This window comes from Lepisma saccharinum, chromosome 1, assembly GCF_977018435.1.
Source record: "Lepisma saccharinum chromosome 1, izLepSacc3.1, whole genome shotgun sequence".
Taxonomy (NCBI): domain Eukaryota; kingdom Metazoa; phylum Arthropoda; class Insecta; order Zygentoma; family Lepismatidae; genus Lepisma; species Lepisma saccharinum.
Genome location: NC_139229.1, coordinates 75,511,942 through 75,532,558, shown reverse-complemented (window position 1 = coordinate 75,532,558; position 20,617 = coordinate 75,511,942). Strand labels below are relative to the sequence as shown.

General features: G+C 37.8%; 1 protein-coding gene across 1 annotated transcript in view; it reads right to left on the bottom strand.

Annotated features, from left to right (window-relative positions):
• Window positions 1–10,744, bottom strand: part of LOC145996700 (very long chain fatty acid elongase AAEL008004-like) — a 107,784-nt gene extending 97,040 nt beyond the window's left edge. Inside the window, exon 1 of the mRNA XM_083133230.1 lies at window positions 10,725–10,744. The gene's annotated coding sequence lies outside the window, so the exon portion shown is untranslated. The remainder of the gene's footprint in view (window positions 1–10,724) is intronic.
• Between the last annotated feature and the right edge of the window lie 9,873 nt (window positions 10,745–20,617).

Here is a 20,617-nt window from a genome sequence, read left to right as displayed (position 1 = left end):
AATAGGTTACGTACTTACGGAAAAATTGGTTTCTTTTTGCACTTGCTACGCTTTTGCAGTAAATTGTACATTAGTCACGTCAATTGGTAAAGGTATTGTAATATACCTACGTATAAAAGACGGTGTGAAACTGGGTAATCGATTTTTATTCTGTATAAGTACAGGGGGGCCGCTGTTTTGCTTATCGAACCCCTTGTTCACAAATCCTGAAACCGCCAGTGGTTGAAACCTAAAGACAGCAGAAAGCACACGTATGACTACTATCCGTGACACAAATATTGAGCCCTCTGTTTACGTGCTTGTAAAATTGTACTCCGTGGGAGGAAAAGAGTCAAATATACCTCATTGGAAAGCTACAAGTGTCTACTGTTAGAAAAAAGCAAGACTAGAGTGCGCGTCAAATCTCCTGCATATGGCCTTGAACGACTGAACAGCACCAGCGAATCACGGACGTGCGGCGTTGCCTAGTTCAGAAGCTGTTTCACCTCGCTACTAAATCGTGTACCTGGCGCTCGGATATAAATAGATTATTTCAAGTGTCAGTAGTTCAACAGATGGAAAGATAATGAATTTGCGAGTATGTACGAAAAACAAGCGTGATTGTAGCTTATACCGTTCCCTCTGTAGAAACAATGTTATTATAAACGTATTTGCATTGTATCCTTTTTGCTCTCCCTTCGTTCCTGTTGCATTCTGAAACTTTCCGATTAGATAAGGGAACAGGGCACGTTCGTTCCCAGTGATGGCAGAAGAAGTTGACGGAAGAGGATACCGTCATTGTTAGTTTTTTTTTCATGTGTTTAGTGGGTATGTGCAGCATGTTGTTGAGTAAACCAAGTGGTAGTGATGGCGAGAGAAGAGGGAAAAATACAGTGTCGTACGAAGCCAGGCACGACAGGTGATTTTTCAGGTGTACAATTTTTTTTAAAAAAAACTGTTCGAGTGACGAACAAAGAAGTAAAATTGACTTTAATAAGTGCCAGGATCTAACAGCTCAAGCGTGTGGTGTGAATCAAGCTACCGTTTCTCGGATATGTTCGGGGGCAAAACAATGTGGATCGGGGCCTGCTCCAATGTTTCAATAACCTAGACTAGAAAGCACATTAACATACCGAAAAGAACGACAACTTTAGATGACTTTGAAAAAAGACGTAGTTCGTAGAACACTCTTTGAAATTTACGATCGTGGCGAATTTTCTACTACCAAAAAGATAACGTACTCTTTACGGGACAAAATATCTTACAAAGGCTCTACAACTTCCACCTTGATAATATTGAAAGAATTATGCAGTCCCTAATCAGGTATGTTCTTTTCTCCCATTAAGTTTATTATATGTTATATTATCTAATGTTCCGTGCTCTCCGTGACAAGGCGTTTCGCTCGACCAGGCTGTCTCTTTCCGTGTGAGATTTCGACATGGCACCGCTGCAGTGCGCTGCTATTGGCTATCGCCATATGCAGGAGATTTGACGCGCACTATAATTGATTTTAGCTCTGTCTGTTCTCTATTCAAACAAAAATGTTTGTAAAAGTTTAGTTTTTTCGTGTGTGTTCTATGTAAGTCGAATTCAATTGTGTGTAGCTTCTTGAAAACCAGTCGTAAAGATATGAAATTTCTTGTGATTGAAACTTGTTTATGTGTAAATATCTCGGCCATATATAATGTTGCTATCATTTGTGGAACAGCCAATATTAATGTTTAATAACAGTGTTGCAATCTCGGTAATGGCCAGCCCAATGGCGATGCAACGCATATCTAAATAATGAGCATGGAATAAAAATCAAATTTTTATGGCTTATCTTTTCATATTCTGCGAATTGAAAACGACAGACAGAATTGTTTATTTTGGTAACCGGCTCGAGCGTTTTTCTTCTCGTTGCTACGAGGAAGTGCGCTTTGTTGCCACACGCCGCCGGCAGCCCTTTAAACTTTGCGTTCAGCCAGCAGCTTTGACACTGAAAGTAAGCCGAAAGTTTTGGTTACAGAGCGAATTGTTGTATACAGAGAAGCATTGTTCAGATGCTGTAATTGACGAATGCAGATTTTCTTTTATCACTCTTGTGTTCCTACCATATAGCCTGAACTCGCACACATACATAAGTTTCCTTACATGCACTTTTTCTTGCTGTTTTCCTTTGTTATGAAGTTGCTGTTGTTGTTCATCGCATCATCGCAGGCACGTTATTTCTTTATACAGAGGAGACTGCGAAGCCAGCAGTCACGGGTTCGAATATTTGGTAAGCTATTTCATTGCCTTCATCAAATCAAGCTCATTGTTGCATTTAATCGTTTTAAATGAGCGACATAAAATTATACTGGGAAAATGACGTTCGTATAAAGATTAGATAAAAGCTAGAAAATATAACAATAACTAAAGTATACAAAGAAAATGTATTTAATTCATAATATGATAAATTGTTTATTAATTAGCCTATTTTACACTGCCACAATGTTTTGGATCGGACCAACGGAACGCACTTCCAGTATTCCCGCAGAGTAGACCGTGTTGCTGCAGCGAGACGGCAACACTGTGCAAGTCACCTGCAGCCCGTGGAGTCTGAGATTGGCCGCATCTCGCCACACGTCATCCGCTCGTTTACCATATTAGGAGTGGTCAATAATAATTTATATCTGTGGTCATACTTGAGATACACATGTTGAACTTCTGGATTTGGATGAAATGTGTCATATAAACGGCTTTTTACAATTTAATTGAATTTGCAATTACCCATTTCAAGATTGCACGTTTGCCTAAAATTTCAATTTTTGAAGCATCTAGTGAAGATCTGCATTTGACTTCTTCCACAGAGATGCAAAAACAATCCGTCTTCATGTACAAAAAATCTCAATATTATATCAATTGTGGATTATGAACTGTATGATGTTAAGTTCCCCGTTCTTGCAAACTGGAAGAAAAAACTACACTTTTTAGTGAATTTTTCATTATAATACGAAAATGCAACGAAGAATAATTTTTAGATGACGCTTATTAAAAATAGATAATTGAAGCTTTCCAATGAGGTATATTTGACTTTTCTCCACCCACGGAGTACAATTTTACAAGCACGCAAACAGAGGGCTCAATATTTTTGTCACGGATAGTAGTGCATATTGTTGGGGCAATTATGTTTTCCGAAATGAAAAGAAGAATTTACTATGGCTATTTACAAAACATTTTTGTTTATGCGTGTACATTTTATAAGTACTTCTAATAACATTGCGCAGAAATAGTTCCCAGAGCTGGTTGTATACATCAGTTTATGAACCCAGAGAACAGTAGTGAGGAGATAGATACATGGCCATATAGACATGTAAGGGGAGGGTTTAAGGAATCCAAACCCTTCCCATTGGTTGAGTAAACATTTTGCATTAATTACATAATCAAAAGAACATATTAATAATTTCATTATATTACTTGGAAGAATTTTCAAAAAAAATTATGTATGTCTCATTTACAATGGATGGTCACATATTTCAATTGTAATGTTGTTTTACTCTTCATAAGCTAAGCATGTTTCATAATTGTGTTGAAAATGTGTGAAAATTCAGACACATATTGTAACATTTTTTTAAAAAGTTGAAAATAGAAATATGAATGCACACTCCTGCAATAAACGTAACGGAGAATAATTATGTTGTTAATAGGTATACATCGATAATTTTTAATGAGATTGTTCAAAAGTAAATATATTATTGATTAATTGTAAACTGTTTAATGATAGAAATAATAATTCATCCTTTTACAAATATAATAATTAACATCAAACATTATATAATAGTAATAACTATTGCTTGATGCAGTGGTGGCAATTAGCAGGGCGAGAGGGTGCAGTTGCCCCCCCCCCACTTTTTTGCCACTTTTGCCTCTGCACTATACTAAACCTTATTGACCAAGGGAAAGTAAACTGCCCTTGCCCCCATAGTTTTGGCACCTTGCCCCTCCCTCCCAGTTTTGGATTCCAATCGCCGCCACTGCTTGATGTTAATGTACGATTAACAGCTGAAACAATGAAAATTTACAAACCTTGAGGTGCTGAAAGTTGAACCTCTACCCTTTATTTCTCTATATACCGTGCGTTCATTTCGATCTTCAGCCGAGAGATCGGGAGAAGCGTGGCGGGCGGCGCTGACGGAGATGCCGACATTTGCGCCCTGTAATGCCCGCTTATTTTTATGGACATATGCAGACATTTATATAAATATTGCAAAAAAACGAGCATTAACCTGTGTTATAACACGCAAAAGTTATTCTGTAATTCATCCGAGTTCTGCCCTTATATACACAAACAATACGCTTTAGAAACGATGTTAAGAGCCACAGATAATAAACATTTTAATCATAGTTTTGACCAGTAACGTCCTGCTTAAGTTTATATCCTTGAAAGAGTTTTGTGTCGATGGGGATCGTTTGGAGGTTTCGAACTTGCAACACTGTATCGAGATTACGCTGCAGACGAAACCGTTAAAAGTCAATGGTTTTCGTGAGCTTCCTTGCAATCCGAAATCTCCGAGCTCGAGTTTTTTTGTTCCTTCGCGACAGAGCTGTGAATATAGTGGCGAGCAGATGTAAACCAAGAGCTTGTTAATTTCGTACTGTGCGCAAGAGTGATATTCTTGGTTACTTGCCGTTACTTGTTTGTGTTATTGCAGTGTGTATGTGTGTTGTGTCAGTGAGACGATTGGAATGCCAGCCGCAAGGTTCACGTTAGAACAAAGAATTCTTATGTATGACACTTACGTGAAAACTGTTGGCTACGCGTGAAAACAGACTCGTGTCGAGACGTGTGTAGGCAATTTGTACAGAAATTCCCAGGCGTTTCACCTCCACATAGAGATACCGTTAGACATCTTGTCCTTAAATTACGAGAAACTGGATCGTTGAATTTTGAAGCACCTAAGCCAAAACGACGGATTCTAACCGAAGCAAAACTCGATGAAATTGGTGCAGCGTTAGAACGTTCTCCAAACAAACCTCTACGCCGTGTTTCACAGGAGATGGGCGTGTGAAAATCATCAGCACATACAGCCACTAAGCTACTAAAATTAAAACCGTACTCTTATAACACAGGTTAGTGCTCGTTTTGCAATATTTATATAAATGTCTGCATATGTCCATAAAAATAAGCGGGCATTACAGGGCGCAAATGTCGGCATCTCCGTCAGCGCCGCCCGCCACGCTTCTCCCGATCTCTCGGCTGAAGATCGAAATGAACGCACGGTATATGGCCATTGACTGACATTTCGTTGTGTGGGTGCAGTCACATTTACATATACCCATAGGCGTTGGGAGGGCGGGGGGTTCTAACCGATCCATAGACCCCCGCTGAAAATTGACATCGTTAATTTCAAGTTACAAACAGTAGAAAGCTTGTTACTCTTTTAAATAACAGAAATAGTTTATAAAAGCATTAGAAGTGTTAGATCGAAAAAAACTGATCTTTAAACACATGAATCAGTTTATGTTTTCATATGTTGAACTGTTTAATTCAAAGAATAAATTGTTTCACAGTCTTAATTTTTTTTTTAAAAAAATAGATTTTTATGTCAGAGGTCACACAACATAAACTTAAACTAAAATTTCCCTGTAAGTTTTATGCGTTAAAGTTAGTAACAAAATAAAATATTTATTCAGTACACTAACTGCACGAAATGTAAAATAATAATAATAATAATAATAATAATAATAATAATGATAAGCGTTGTGCTAGATATTCACTCATCTGTTATTATTTCTATTGTTCAAGTTTTATCAACGGGCTGACCTCCCAGGGGTGCCCACAAGGGGGTTTCATGACTCGCCCGCGTCATGGAAATTTTTGGGGGAGACAAAATTTTAGAATTTGGTTACGAATTCTATATACCGTCACACAAAAATGGGGGGATCGATTCGTTTGATTGACTTGTTATTGATTTTTAGTTTTATTTGCAATTTATTTTTATAACTTAGATGAAGTTACGAGAATCACTTAGGTCGATATTGGAGTAGGAGAGTTCGAAAATAACAAAAATTAGCAACATTAATCTTTCTGAACAACCGCTTTTATCGAACTTTCCAAATTTGCAGGTATTGTATAAAATTCTGATCGCCATACCAGTGACAAGTTGCTCCGCAGAACGCACAATGAGTGTCATAAGAATAATTAAAAACAGACTACGTCCTTGTATGGGTGGTGCGATACCTTAATTCCATCCTGTGAGTCTTAAATTTTGAAAGTGGTGCAAAATGAGGAAATTATCAATAAGTTTGCTGAAACAACTTTGTAGCGCCAGACGTTATTATCATTTATGTATAATGTTATTTCAATCAATTTCAAAGTAATATACAATATACATGTAAATTTCTATATTGTAAACAATACCTAAAGTAAATATGTATTGCTTAAATATGTCTGCATATTGTCTGACCAAATTAATATGAGTAAATAATACCGCATAATAGGGGAGAGAGAGAATGTTCTACCTTTTGGGGGGGTGCGTCATAGATCTTGGGGGGATGGGCACCCCTGGACCCGCACAAAATTGTCTGGCGACGCCATTGAATATACTCCCTAAATATTGCCAGTAAAATGGAGAAACAGAAGTTTATCTTCTCCGCTTCTTGATGTTCTTGCTTAAGAGCAAGAAATGAGCAGCGATTGAGTGTTTTCTAAAGTGCATTACGTTTCTAGACAAGTGAGTTATGTGGAAACCTTTGAGCTATTAAAGAAAGCCCATCATTATCATTATTAATTCTATTTGGCCTTGGGCTGCTCTATTACGCAACTTAGCGCTAGATTTCTATATCAATCAAAACTCGGAAACAATGGCAAGTTTTTTTGCGCAGAAATTGATCTCGAATCTTGCGTTAATAGCTTCACTAGCGTAGTGTTACTTTTAGCATCGAGGAAAGTTTAAAAACATTAATTGTAGCCAGAGGCGGTGACTTTTATGTTTACATAAGGGGGCGAAAATAACTTACGGACAAGTTATGACGACGTCCAATTATAATGTTCACTTATCTCTCTTGAGCTTGTAATGGATGCACGAGAAAAAAAAAGCTAATGGTGTGAACAAGTCTCAATAACTTGGTTACTTAGCAGTTCGAGGGTAAACGTGATATAAAAGCGGGCATAAGAGGAATGCGTCTCGTGCAGGAAAGGTTCGTTAGCTTCTGAATTTCACGTGCCGAGGCAGCTATCTGCACTCTCTTGACCTGCTTTCGGTCGAACATGTCACGTGTCGAATGCAGGGAGATGAAGGTACCGATTCACAGCCGGGGTTGAAGTGAAAGTGCTCGATTCCGTTTTCATACACGTGATGCGAGTTCCACGAGCGAGCCGTCGGCGATCAGTGGCGGGTTTGACATAACTTGCCCATTATTTCTATTTCAGTTATTTTCCGTCTATTTTGTACCGTGTCGTGATGGGAGGAACTCAACGATACATCCATGCCTGACCAAATTTGTAACATGTTGAGTTTTCCAGTCGTCCACGTTCGCTCGTGCCTGGCGAACATTACATTTTTCTGGACTGCATTTTGCAGACTAAGGAGGCTCTGGCGGCTGGACCAAGGACTTATGTTTTGTGCGTCCATGGGTGTTACTTCATCTAATCATTACTATTCCTCATTGTTGCGTAGTCAAGTAGCAGCAGAAAAGCTGTAAAATAATAAAAATGCTCGGTTGACGCCTGAAAATGTCTCCACATAAATTTCCATTACGTGATTTGCTTGAGTTCAAAGTGCAAAGTCGAACAGTTAAAGATAATAATTTCCCGAAATAGAAATATACAATACATAAATTGCATTAGAAATGGTAAATTTGCGCCTGAAGTTGTAAAGTTCTGAAAAATTGGACGGTTCGAAAGTTGTTAATGGAATTCTACGCAACAGGTACCAACCACACTGCGCACTTCAAACTGACGATCATCATCATCATTGGTCACGGAGACAACAATATTGAATAGTATCTAGCCATTAAATATACCAGTAAATCTCATTCAAAGGCGATATATTGATTGATTGAATTGGTGTTTTAAATCCACTTTATGCACAGTAAGGCTAATCTGGGCTGGGCTTAGAGTTTAAAGTGGGATCCGAACCACTATGTGCCTCCACCGGGTATCGAACCCGGGACCCCTTGATTAGAAGGCGATGACGCTCCCATTGCGCCCCAAGGGCAATAGACACACACACCCACCCATATATATATATATATATATATATATATATATATATATATATATATATATATACATATATATACATATGTATCAAAATGAATAATAATATATCGTATGTTATGCGAAATAGATGATTAGGATGTCATAGCATTGCACCGACTATTCAGGCAAATATAATTCCCACTGTTAGAATGAAACCTTGGGGACTCCTTACATTGGGACCAACGGTAGAGGGACGTTGGGTATTAATGGAGTACCAGAAATATTTGAAACAAGTGACGTGTCAATATGAATGTACACATTTAAAGCATGATTTTTTATATTGAAGACAATGTTTCCACTGAAAATATGTTGCAATGACGGTTTCTGGAAGAAGCGTTTGTTTATGACGAAGGGAACAATATTTTCTAAACCTGTTCTGTGAGTTGCTCTACTCACATATCCAGTATGATATGTACTCCGGTTTCGCTTTCTAAAGACCTCCCCTCACCCCTTCTTTTCTTCCCCAGAAGAATTTCATGTGATTGGTTTGCATGAGTAGGTAGTATCGTCAACACAAAAAAGCTTGTTTATTAAGAAAAATGCCTTTCACATTTTAAACCCGGAGGGAACAGTTTTTTGAAAGCCGGAATGACGTTGATTTTTTTTGCAATGCAGTGTTTTCCCCGAATCATTGCTAATGTTCGATGCGAATCGAATAGTTGTCCCTGAGGCCGAGCAAATTACGGTTACTTGACGATATTGATACAGAAGGTTCCACGTTTGAGTTTCACTGGGCGTTTCTTCGTCAGTGATCTTTCATCATTTTCATCTAATCATCATTCATCGTCATCGTCATTATTGGCCTATAGAGCTACTAAAATATAAACGCAAATATTTGAATAAACATACTCTGTACTCACAAACCATTCTAATTAAACGACATGTACATGAAAAATTATCATAAAGAACAATAAACGTTGGAGAAGTTTTATATTAATAAAAAGTAAGTTAATGGGTTACTTGTCTCCTAAATGGAACCTGTTCGGTAGAACGCCTCTACTACTGCAATTCGCGTATGAACAAAAAAAAGAAAAGAAAAAGAAAAGGTACCCCCCCCAAAGAGAGCAACGTTCCATGGCAGATATCCTACCGTAGGTTTGCGATTGTTTCTAATTGTGTACAAAGTCAGAAAGTTAAAATTTAAAAGAGGGAACACTTCTGGACGTTTACTGAAAATTAGAGTCAGTTCCAAATAATAACATGGGTGCTGTGAAGATTTTGTTAAAGAAGTAAGGTTTGGGCCATATTGGGTACATGTACCCAATATGGCCTAGTAATATATTTTGTTCTTTCACATCAAACATGCAACAGAAATTGTAAGGAAAGTTCAACAATGTTATTTTTATAGGTAGGTAAGTATACTGATACACTTCCGTTTTATTTACATAACGACATAATGAGATTACACAAAGAAATGACATCGTTTAGAAACCAATAAAAAAGGAAGTGATTTGTCATAATTTGTCACCAGAAGACCATGGATTACATTACAGTCTGGGCAAATAAAAGGTCCTTTATCATCCTTAGTAACTCATACTCTACGTGAACATAAAAGTAACAATTGTCACATTTGCGCATGTCCTTCACGATATATTTCTCTGTAGGCCATATTGAGTCTACTTTACATAGTGTTATTTTTTCCTTCGTTATAAACAGGACTTTAGATTAAATTCTAAACTAAAAACAGTGTTGTAAAGTACAATTTATGAGCTATCATAATATGAACTAGAGACATAAACATCAATGAATTGGAAGATACAGTAGCTATGTACTAACTTCCATATGCAATATTAGATCACGTAGTACACAATCACGAGGTCCAGCTATTTCGCTTCTTTTGTCCTAAAGTTACTGCACTATAGGTAGGGCCAACAGGTTAAATCACGTCATTCGGACATTCTAAATGATATACTGTCGAATTAATATTGTAACGACTTGGAAAAAGCAAATTAGCCATTTGGGTACTAGGCCATATTGGGTTCAGCTACCTTACGCACGGAATAGAATGCTTTCGTGATTACGATAGCCTTGTTACGTTAATCTCTTAGCTTTAAAGAAAGGATTTAACCAGACGTCAGAAGACGAAGTACTGCGATTGACCAGGAGGGTGTTTGAGTTTGGTGCGATTAGTGAAACCTTGAATAGTGCCTAAACCTGGGCGATCTCTGCAGATGTGCGCCAGCGTTGGAACAAGGTTGCAATTAACAGTGGTAGATGCAATATGCCCCAGTCTGTATTAACGATTTTCCTATATTGTGCATTTTTGCAATCCTGAGATGCCAATGAACACAGGTACTGGCGTGCCGGGGGGGGGGGGGGGGTCAGTGTAATCCCATTGGCTTTATTGAAAAATATACTTTAAAATATGGTAAAACAGCACTGATTCCAAAGAGAAAAAACATAACCACAATTATAAAATTCCTGCACACACCACCGTATTCAAAACATGGAGCATCTGCATCACAAGTCTCTGGAATGGAAACAACGACACGTACGAAACCAAAAGTAGACGGCTACTCACCGCGAAAAATCTTTAGCAGATCTTCCCTTACGGGAGCGACTACGCGAACTGTATTGTGGACTGTAATGTGACTTGCTGGCCTTGGATAGGAGCTGACAGAACAGGAAGCCCGCCAAAGGATTCTTTTAAGAAAAAACACATGTGTAAAGTTTCCACCTTTCATCTTTCGCAGTGGATGACCTCCAAAGAGTTATTGATGACGCAATGTACAAGTTGTCTCGTTAAGATTGTTGTTAAGTATTTGTCGTTAAGTTTTCTTACATTACGTTTTCTGCCACTTTTGGCTGATCGTGGCGACGAATGATGATATTGATGATACAAAAAAAAAGAAACGACATCTCCTAAGCAGGGACTTGAACCTGGAACATTCGGTGACTCGACAGTCTCGGGTACCGAAACGATGCATTTATTATGCAGCTGGCTGTTGTGTATAAATGTTATTGGTTCTCTTCACGTTGGCTTCGAAACCCGGATGTATCGCTTTTGCTCCAAATTCTGCTCACATTTTCAAATTTCTCCCTACACCGAAACGAACCTTCTGAAATAAATGCAACCTTAGTACCGATTACGTCTCGCTTTTGCAAAATAACAGGCAAACTGTAACATTTTAACGGTAGACTATAGTAAATTCTAGAGTATCTTCTAACAGCACACTTATCACGGATGATACGCGCTAGATAATTTTTAATTGTTCTTCCTGAGGGGTGTTTCTTAACCGCCGGCCCGCGAGAGTTTCTCCTGAAGTTTGCGACTTGCAGCCCGAGCTGGCAACCGCCTGGAAAGATGGCCTTTCGTTCGGGTTCCACTGCGATAACAGTAAATGCTTTCGCGACAGTGGCCGTGATTCATAAAACGATCTATCCGGGGGGCGGGGGCGTTGCTTCCCGCCTTCAAATCTGAAGGTTGACGGACACAGGCACCACGGTCAATATAGTCTCCTCAGCAATTTTCATTAACAAACATATTGAAGTGGAAAGATTGCGACTAATTGTAATTTTCCGGTGTTGGAAATGGGCCATGCTATTAAAAATCAGCACTTACAAATATTTAGTGATTTTGTCCATAGAAAACAAAATGATTCCATTGGATCCAGTTGTTGTCAACTAATGTAAACCAAATTTTATATTTGTCAACAAGTGTACACACAACCGAACTAATGCTCTCTATGGTTATGCCATATATATTAATATTAAATTTCAGGTGTAGATAGCTACGTATTAACTAATTTATAAAGTTAAAAAGATAGAAAGCTATTTACGAGTTACATTATTGGGATCGGGTCATGGACTTTTAAGAAACTAATTTTCAAAGCCGCGGGATCACTAAGGTTGGGAACTACTCTTCTAGTGTATCTTCTGTAACTCCCACTTCTGCTATCTTTTTAACACCGCTTTGCGATTTTATTTAAGTTATTTTTCATTTTTTGTGAACTTTTTCCTTTCTTTTACACTATTTTATAACATTATTATCAATATTAACTTATGGATGGAGTTACACCCATTAATTTGTTACTTTTATTTTACGATAAGAGTTCTTGTGTTGCAATATAGAAAAAAGTACATTTTAGTATTTTAAACACACCCCATTGAGGAGATAGCCACACAATTCATGGGATTCTTTATTAATAAAATTGCCCGTTACTTGTTATTATACATCCACAAAATTCACTAATGAAACACAAGCTTATTTTTCGTTTTTCACTGGCTACATGTCACCTTCTTCGCGAAGTTTTACACAGGCCGAAAATTAATATGGTTTCAGGGTATTTAATTAGAATATAAATTGTTTTTACGTAAATATCAGTTTAACTTGGAAAACTTACTTTCGTTGAGATTATATTAGCAAATAACTTGTTAAATTTTATTTCGACTATTGAAATCCTCGTAGGGAAGTCAATATATAATTATTATTAGTATTTGTCTTCTATCATTGAGTTTGTTGTAAGTCCATTTCATCCTCAGGTAGGATAATGGGGACTGGATTGCTGTGAATTACGCCTCCGCCAGGAATAGAACCAAAGAACCATTGATTATCAGATGAGAGCGTTAGTTAGCCTCTATGTTCTCGGGGAGGCTAGCATTATTATTTTTATTACATTAATAATACATTGATCAGGGATGCATTCATTTCCAAGAATTACCGTATTTCACCTCATAATCCTCGCAGATTTATGCCAATTTTGAAAAAAAGTGGAGTGCGACCATTATGTGAACCTTTTTTAAAAAAATTGTACCGGTATTACTGATACTTAAAATCATTTATTAGGTAAACTGTATTTGATGCAAGATTAGGATGGACGGAATACTCGTGAATATACCATTACAATAGAATAGCCCAACGACTAAACGACGCACGTAATTTCTTCGCGACATTACAGCGAATATTTTTCCGGTCTCAAAAAAAAGTTACCAAATTAGTTGTTGTTGATTTTTACATTATAGTCGAAATATTGCACTTGAGGAAATTTAGTGCATTCTTGCGATGGACACTTACAAAATTTAATCTGTGACCAAATTTTGGACTGAAAAAATAGAATGGGGCTATTATGCGGTGAAATTAAATATTTGAACAAGCAGTTCTCAAACATTTAGACTGGCGTACCAAACAAAGCGCCTCCCCGATGGCGTAGTGATAGCGTCATCGCCTTGTAATCAATGGGTTCCGGGTTCGATACCCGCTGGAGGCACACAGTGGTTCGGATCCCACTTGAAACTGTAGGTCCATTCACGATTAGTCTTATTGTGCATAAAATGGACTTAAAACACCTACTCAATCAATCAATCACAAAACCATAGTTTTGCAGCACCACGTGGTAATGTTAAAATTGCATGATTTTACTGCCAAATGCTAGTAATGATTATACAATTGCTAAAACTGTACTTAGATTACCTTCCTTTACTGACATTAAAATAAGACATAACCATAATTGTGTATTAATAATGGAATAGAGGATTGATTGATTAGGCTTTTTTATTTCGCTTTTTGTGCCACTTTTGTCTAATTTGCGAGGATGAGTGATACTATGATGAAACTGACGAATTTACACTCACAAATATCCATGCTCGGCCGGGATTTGAACTCGGGAACCCTGCGTCGTATCGCGAAGTGCTAACCACTCTGCCACGAGGGCCGGCTCTGATAGAGGAGATTTTACAATATTTTTCTGTACAGAAGTATCCGAAGGCATGTGTACCAGTACTGGTTCGCGTACAATAGTTTGAAAAATCCTGATCTAAACCAATCCACTGTGCTATTAGGTCCTAATAGAAACTTTGCGTTTCATTGTCGAACCTCTTTCTCGCTAGACGTGCTACTTTCTTCTGTAGTTTCCTCACAAGTAAAGCACCTAAAAAATACTTTTATGTAATGCTGTTCCAATATCAAGTTTAAGGACTACTTTTACGCGGAGGGATTTACTGACAAACAAGTTTCTTTCAATCCAGACCAGAAGAAGAACCTTACTACACGTGCATAAGCGCGTAAGCATACGTGAAACAAAGGACGAACAAACAAACAAGAAAGTTACTGGCGGATTAGCGTTCCAGTTTTGGCTGGAAGTATTGCGCAACAATACCTTTTGTAGAAACGAATGGATGAACTGATCCACGCTCCTTTTTTTTTATGGCGTATTGACCTCAATTAAAAAGCATGGGCGTTTATTTGAATCGGTCATAGGTATCACACAATGATTTGTTCTGTAGAGGCAGAAGAAGTGGGGCAGGAAAAGAGTACAGAGGTGGAAAATTTTGGGGAATGTACAGTACCCCCAACATTTTGATCCGAATTGTAACGCTTGTACCTCCTCTCAAAGAAAATTGTAGACAGAAGATTGTCTATATTAAATATGACTGTCTTCCTTCATGCCCACCTCTCCCCAAGAAATTCTCTGTTTTCCTCATTAAATCGTACCTGCGACGGACCATTAGGAAGGAGGTGGCAAACTCGACCGAATAGTGGTGCTAATATCGAGAACGTGTGGAGTCTAATCTCCAAATCCCTTTTGGCCTCCCTGGAATAGCTACAGCAAATTTTTTGCTGTTATATTGTATTGTTCTCTAAAATATTGTTCGCTTTTCTTGCATTTTTGTCTCGGAAGCATATTTTGGAGTCATTAGTCGTTGATGGCAACTCATCTGATGCTAGTGATGTTAGTGTTGGTATTTCCTTATGAAAATATCACAATGCATTGTTATATGTAATGTTTAATGACAAAACACTTTGGTATGTTCATGTTGTATGTGGTGATTTTAGGGAGCCTGCTGCCCAGGTGCTTTTTTCAATAAATGAATAGGGTCCTCCCCGATGGCGTAGTGTTAACGTCGTCACCAATAATCAAGGGGAACCGGGTACGTTACCTAGTGGAGACACATACTGGTTGGAATCCCACTTTAAACTGTAGGCCCAGTCCCGATTAGCTCTACTGGGCCTAAAGTGCACTAAAGAAACAAACTCAGTAAATGACTAGACCTCTATTAGCTTAGAGTCATGACGTCGGTGTTATTTGCCAAAAGTTCATTCGGAGGTCGCTTCAGAAACCACTCCTGCGTACGTGAAGTACCGAAATGAGAACAATTGAAATTCGGGACCCCATTATTACGTAACAATAACCTTAACCACCTGTCTACCTTGTTTTCCGACCGCCAAAGACATGAAAGAACCCGACAATACCATCTAATGAACCCGAACTTCGCAATCCGAGGAACATTTTTGCACATAGGCATAGGACCAAAGGTGGAGAAGCTCGAACATGTCTCGTGTGCTATTTTCATGAACCCCTTCGCCTAATTTTGTAAAAATGCGGGCTAGAAGCCACCTTTCACCCGCCACTTTCTCTTTTATTTTTTTTCTCGTGCAGACAGCACGCGGAGTGCAGAAATGAACATCTTAGCAGATTGACACACTGATTTGATTACGCAATACGTTATGTAAAAAAATCAATTAATTTTTATAATGGAAGGCTTGTTTGATGTAGGAATTTCTTTTCCTTAATCCTTCTTTTTAATAATTTTTGCTGTTAGTGCCGACGTCAAGGTGAACGAACTGGCTATAAGTTTGTTCCATTTTTACTGCATTGTAAACCGCAACTGGCACTGTAACTAAATTTTTTGTGACGTTTGAAGAAATCAGAGAATTTTGGCTCCTTAATCTGAAGTACAGGTGTCTTATGTAATGAAAATATAAAGAATTTATGTATTTCCTATTATTATCGAAGAGCAGTAAGCAGGGTATGTTTTAAAGTTAAAACCAAAAAAATTGAGATGCTGCTAATAGAAGTTCCTAAATTATTGCTTCCTTTTATTTCCGATGTGCCACTGGTGAGACGTTCATTGCATTTGAATACAAAACTGGGTGTATTTAGTAACAAACTGATAATCATATCCTGTAACATTCTCTATAATTTAATTCTCTTTTGTTTACTTGACGTTTTACATTGTTTCATACAAAACAATATTTTCACATTACAATTTTGTTCTACAGTTATATATAATTATAATTATACGAATAGTGTATTTTAACTATGTTTGATTGAAATCAAATATTGAACAAGGTGTTTATGTAAGTACTACTTTGTTTAGACTACGATTTCAATTAGTTTGGATATTTTTTAAGTATGTCAGAGCAATCCATTAAGTCAGGGAAGATCAGATTGGTTGCTTTAATTTGAAGCACCATCGCCCTTCCTAGGTATAAACTCGTAATAAACCGTACACAAACAATTATTTTGAAATGGGGCGTGGCCCCGTGAAGCACCTAAGAATGACTCTGTTTTTAATTACTTAATTGTAAGGCAATTATTGTAATCAGTTCTTAATTTGTCCAGTACATTATGGTATTGCGATGACGTACTGTATTGCACCATGTGTGTTCCGACTTCTAATCCTGGACTGGGCATGGCATGCGTGTTCTTTGTGAGGGTCCCTTCATCATTTTCATCATGTCATCCCTCATCCTCATCTTCGCAATTAGCCAAAAGTGACAGAAAAGCAAAGTAAAATAAACCAAATTAACCAAGCAGGCAATCTGCGTACTGTATTCTGAACGAAGATGGCTTCCATTGAAGCTCGTACGAGTGCTACGTTGAAAATTCTAGCCCTTAGGATTGTAACCCACGTATCTACAAATTTCCCCTCTCTCCATTTTTCGCTATGCGCACCAATAACGGGGCTGTCCTGTGGGACCGGACTGTGTATGTGTGTATTAAACTATTACTTCCTTGCATATTCATGCGCATTTCATACACTTTCTGTAGCAATGTTTAACATGTTGATGGTTTGTTATTTTAAAATAACTATTTCAATGAAACTTACAGGTTGTTCTTGCAACGTTTAAAGCTGAGAATGGCTCGATAGCTATCCGTCTTACACATGAATTTGTTTTATTTCAAATTTCCTTTCTTGATTACTACCTTAGGTTTGCTTATTCAGTACACTTTAGTGTTAGTGATGTAATTAGCCATTACAATGAAGTCAAATGTCTTGACCCTGAGGCTTGCTCTTTGACGAGAAAGTAGTAACTCAAGGTAAATTTATACAGATGGATCCGTTGAAATATTCAATGAAAACGGTTACGTGACGTCAAGGGGAAAACTTTCATCTTTTGTATGATAATAGTGGCAGCATTATAATTTTTAACTGTTTTACATAATTAATTTCCCCTTTTTGAGTTGACTTACTTTGAATTATTATCCTTGGAAAGCTTTACTTAGTATAAAGGAGACAGTTCTTAAGTGTAGTTTTGAGGTGTCCGACTTAAGTCACACGAAAATTCCAGAACACATGCATGACGGGTTCACCTGTGTGCATTCCACCTTGAATAAATGCATGAACGAATTAAAATTTTCGGGTGCGTCGGCACGTATGGCCAGTTTGCACCCTTCAAATTATACGAGGAAAATACTTTTATCTAAAACCGTTACTTTAGTGTTAAAAAAGGGGTGTAAAGTGGTACTTGAGAAAGTTTAAATAACAAGATTGTAAACGGACCTGTACGGGACATAGACAACACATTAAAGAGTTAAAGAGAAACTAAAAACTTCCTCAGAAACAGTGTCAGCTTCTCAAAAAGCTAACAGTACACGTACTTACCCAGTTTTATACATAAGGCAGCAGCTCTTGGTGATATCTACGTTCTGGAACATTTTCGCTGGATGGCCTGGCAGAAGCCAACTATCCAGACCTTCCCAGCCCTCCTGTTTTGTCCGTAATTCACTCTTTCTTCTATTAACTTATCTCACTTTTCTTAAATATCTTGTAACCTATAAAAACGCCCATAAAAATACACTACACCCAGAGTATTTTCCCGGAACAGCGGTTGATAGTTTCATAGACATCCGTTAACTGTAGCTTGGGAGGAAAAAAAGGCTTGTGTCAGCAGTTTAAAATTTCTGCTTAGATCAGGCGATCCCATTTCTTTAGCGGACATTAAACCGCATTGCCGACATAGTTTGCTTACGTAAGTTTCGTCTGCATACTATGAATTTGTGTTTGTATGAGTGATTATTAACAATGCACACTAATGATCACATCGGAATGCCTGAGAACTTTGTATAATATTATGCAAGCGTCCAGTAGCTGCGATTTGATGCTACAACTGGGGTACCAAGGACAGTTTACTTTTTCTTGATAGACAAAGCATAGCATTAACCTTTAAACAGCCAAGCCGGTTTTCGAAAGTAACCCCTCTCTCGCCACGGCCTTTGCGCTCGATTTTTAAATTTTTACACTTATTTCAGAAAAACGTTATATCTCTGAGACTATTTGAGCAATCTACTTCGGATAACTTCTGTTTGAAAGCAAAAACATCGGAGCACGCAACCGTGTACAATTCAGAAAGACCAAGTGAGAAAAACGGGGTTGGGAGGGGCTAAGTCCCCAAATTTCAAAATCTGGCGTTCGCCCCCTCTTCTCCCGTTATTTTGGAAAAAGAGCGCAAACTTTTGCATTGTTTTCAAAGAGTAGATCTTTTGCAACAAAGTGAAACTTGTTTCAAGTCCCTAGTTCTCATACAAGCTGAAATATGACGCAATATGTACAATCCTGCATTTTGGCTAAAAATAGCTAATTGCATATTAGAGAAAGGGGGAGGGGGCTTTCTTCCACATGACATTTAAAAGTCTTATCTCAACATCTGTCAGCGTTTACAACCTCACATACAAGTATGAAGGTCCTAAAAGCACGTGAATGTTGTAATCGGGCACCATGGGTCATATATGACCCATTGGCTGTTTTCACCTATGCTTTCTATGTATATTACCTATTGGCTGTTTAAAGGTTAAGAGACCATAGTGTGGGGAGAAGATCAAGGGAGACAGCTGCCTCTAACTAACCCCCCCCCCCCCTAATCGCCGTCACGGCAAGCGTCATACACGAACAATGGTTTCCCAAGTCTGGGGGTGTTCGGCCTGGCTTAAGAGAAAGAATACCAGATAAAGGAAAAGATCGTACATTATAACACTACTATAACAAAATCATATAACCCCTCCTTTACATGCATATTCTGATTATAAAATTCATGCATGTGACACACATCATGTTCGTTTCAGGGACTGAAAATTCTAAATCTAATAAACTCAACTGGCATTTTCGTAATTAGCATGTTGGTACTTAACTTTGTGGCGTAAGTACACTCTTTCACCCTCAAGAGACCATTTTGTGCATCATAATCATCCACACAAGACAAACATCGCATCTTAGTTGTAATATCCCCATATCAAATTTTCTAAGTGTATAAATATTTGATAAAACAGTTCTTGTACGCGCGCACACACTATTAGGGACTCTTCGATGACGTAGTGGTAAAGCTGTCACATATAGTAATCAAGGGGTTTCGGGCTCGCTCCCCGGTAGAGACAAATAGTGGTTCGATGAGCTCCCACTTTACACTGTAGGTCCCGTCCGGATTAGCCTATCTGAGCGTAAAGTGGATTTGACAATATAAATATTCACGTTATTACTTGATGGCATGAGATAATATAATTGAAAGTACGCCTACATCACTAAATTATTTCATAATCCTTTACTTTTTTCTGTAACATATAAAACTGACTTGGCAAAAATTTTAAAAAAATAAGCAATCCTATTGCTCGAACTCTTAGTTTTGCAAAATTACGTAACTGCCACATGGTAAAAAGTGATTAACATGTTATAAATGCATTTTCTTTTATTCCCAGTCAGATATTCTACAAAGATTTTTCAAGATCTTCAGAAAAAAATTGTCTATTTTCGACGTCGCTGATACGATTTTAGCGACGAAGACGTAACGACAATCATACACCACCCATACGTCATTTTTCAAACCTACATCAGTTGTACAATTCCTGACAAAAAAATCGTTTTTTTAATGATAGTCATTTCGTCTAATCTATAAAATGTTTATTCCCAAATATGGACCAGAAACTAGGAGAATGAAAGATACCAACTTGAGTTTAGAAACCGTCGAGAACAACAATGGATACACACTGTATGTATGCAACTTCACAGCACAAACTCTGAATTCCACTGACATTATCTTTCGGAAACCGTACTACGGTAGTAGGTATACAACCATGATAACACATGTTCGCAATGTTTTCTAGAGTGTGCATACCTTCATTGTACATTTTACAAAAGTACCCTTAACATGTAAATTTTAATTAACCTGAAAATTTTTGGGTGCAAGTGCTCCACCAAGTTATTCCCATGAATTACTGTTCCTCAGGGACCTGTAGCGTCGAAATAAGGTAATTTAACAAAATAGTGTTCTCCTTGATGTTTTCTTCATGCTGTGGAAATTTGTCTCTATTTTACAGCAACACCCTGTATATCTGTAAGTTAAATTATGAAAAAATATTACAGTGTGGTTCAAAAGCTATGTATCTCAAAATTTTATAGTTGGCAGCGTTAAAAACGTCGACA